We start from the raw sequence: 1763 nt of genomic DNA, 5'->3' as shown, positions 1-1763 counted from the left end.
TCCATCCAGGGTCCAGGGAATACACCCTCCCTCCACTCAAGAGTCCAGAGAATACCTCCTCCCTCCATGTAGGGTCCCATGGAATATCACCTCCCTCCATCCATGGAGATCCTGAGCTGCGATTAATGGGGCATGGGGGTGGAGAGACTCCTACGTACCTGTATTAAAACTTAAATGGTGAGGATTTACACATATGAATCGATGAAACACGTTTATGTTTTTAGGAACCAATAACTTTATTGGAAGAAATGCTAAAACTGGAACACAGAAAGTGAACGGTTTGCAAGGCCAACGTGGCAATAGGCACGCTCAGCACGGTGACCAGGGGAACTCACCCCGTGGCTATCGGGAAGGCAGTCCAGGCTCAGTCCTTCTTGCGGTCGCCCAGGGTGAGCTTGTCCAACAGGTACTCTGCCAGGCCGGATTCCGGAGCGCCCATCTTGCGCAGCTGGGTGACGTGGTCCTCCAACTCTTTGATGAACATCACCTGTTGCTGCAGGTAGTGACTCTCCAGGAAATGGCACAGGTGGCCGTCCCCCTTCTCGGTGGCCAGCAGGTGCAGGTGCAGCAGGCTCTCGTTCACTTTCTTCGCCAGGTGCAAGGCGCAGTTCATGGCCCTCAGGCTGCTGTCCCATTCATCCCAGGGAGGACTGCTGATGTCCCGCAGGCGGATTCGGCCCCCGCGCAGGTTCTGCAGCCGCATCAGCCTCTCTGCACGCTCCTTCTCCTTGTTGGACCTCTGAAGGAAGAACTGGCTGAAGTGCTTCAGGGCCACGTCTTCACGGTCAAAGTAGAAGGCGATGGACGAGTACATGTAGCAGGCGTGGAAGTGGACGCTGATGTGGTCGTTGACGGCGGCCTCACACTCAGGGTCGTAGTTCTGGCGCACAAACGAGCGCCCGGGCAGCATCTCCGTGTCTTCAGGCACAGTCGCGGGGCACCAAGAGAATGGCGGCACAGAAGCCGGGACTGCTGGATGGTCTGTGGGAGGGAGGGCTGTGGAGGCTGCGGGACCCAGGAATGTCCGGTAGCGGGGCCAACGCAGGCGTGATCACGTGTCAGCCCTCAGGTGCTGCGGTTGGCTCTGAGGAGGGACCGGAAGAAGCGACCCACTCAATAGTGTCGAGGGACGCGGGAGGGAGCATCCGGTACCGGGGCGGGACTTGGGGGTCGGGGTCACGGCTAGACCATGATGGCGGGGTTGCTGGAGGAGGGCCCAGGGTTGCCAGCGGCAATGACACTTTCCAAGTTCCATACCAGCCTGGATGTCAGGGCCTCTCAGTGCTGGGCATCTGCCCTGTATGCCACTTTAAAATGTTCTTCTGGAATACAAGTGCCACTGTTTAGAGTTAATCAGCAGCATGATTTCTCTGAGGAACTAATTTGAATATTGCCCTAATGTGATTGTGTCATTAAACATAGCCCTTTTGTGGTGTCACTGGTTACATTTTATATCACAAGCTTTGTTTGAATGACTTCGCAACCACATGACAACAGTTCCGACAGCCCCACTGAGCTCCTCCTAGACCTTGTTCCTCCAGTGATCTCCGCTCTCTCCTCCCATTGGTGGTCAGTTTCACGTTTCGCTGGCGGCAGAGCAGGGCCTCCAGGGCCTCAGTGACTCGGGCACCTCTCCGTCTTCCACTCTTTTGGAACTTGTTCTTCACTCGCTTTATTCTGTCTCCTGTCTTCATCTTCCAGCGCAGTCCTGGAGACACATTCCTTCTGCCCTGTGTGCACCCCAGTGTGGAGCGTCGGTGACT

The 1763-nt window shown here is 56.1% G+C and overlaps 1 pseudogene; it reads right to left on the bottom strand.

Moving 5' to 3' along the window:
- Positions 1-364: 364 nt before the first annotated feature.
- Positions 365-946, bottom strand: LOC128780027 (ferritin heavy chain pseudogene; annotated as a pseudogene).
- Positions 947-1763: the final 817 nt, after the last annotated feature.

Source organism: Desmodus rotundus, chromosome X (genome assembly GCF_022682495.2).
Source record: "Desmodus rotundus isolate HL8 chromosome X, HLdesRot8A.1, whole genome shotgun sequence".
Lineage (NCBI taxonomy): Eukaryota > Metazoa > Chordata > Mammalia > Chiroptera > Phyllostomidae > Desmodus > Desmodus rotundus.
Note: the sequence above shows the minus strand (reverse complement) of the source record. Positions and strands in the feature narration are given on the sequence as shown.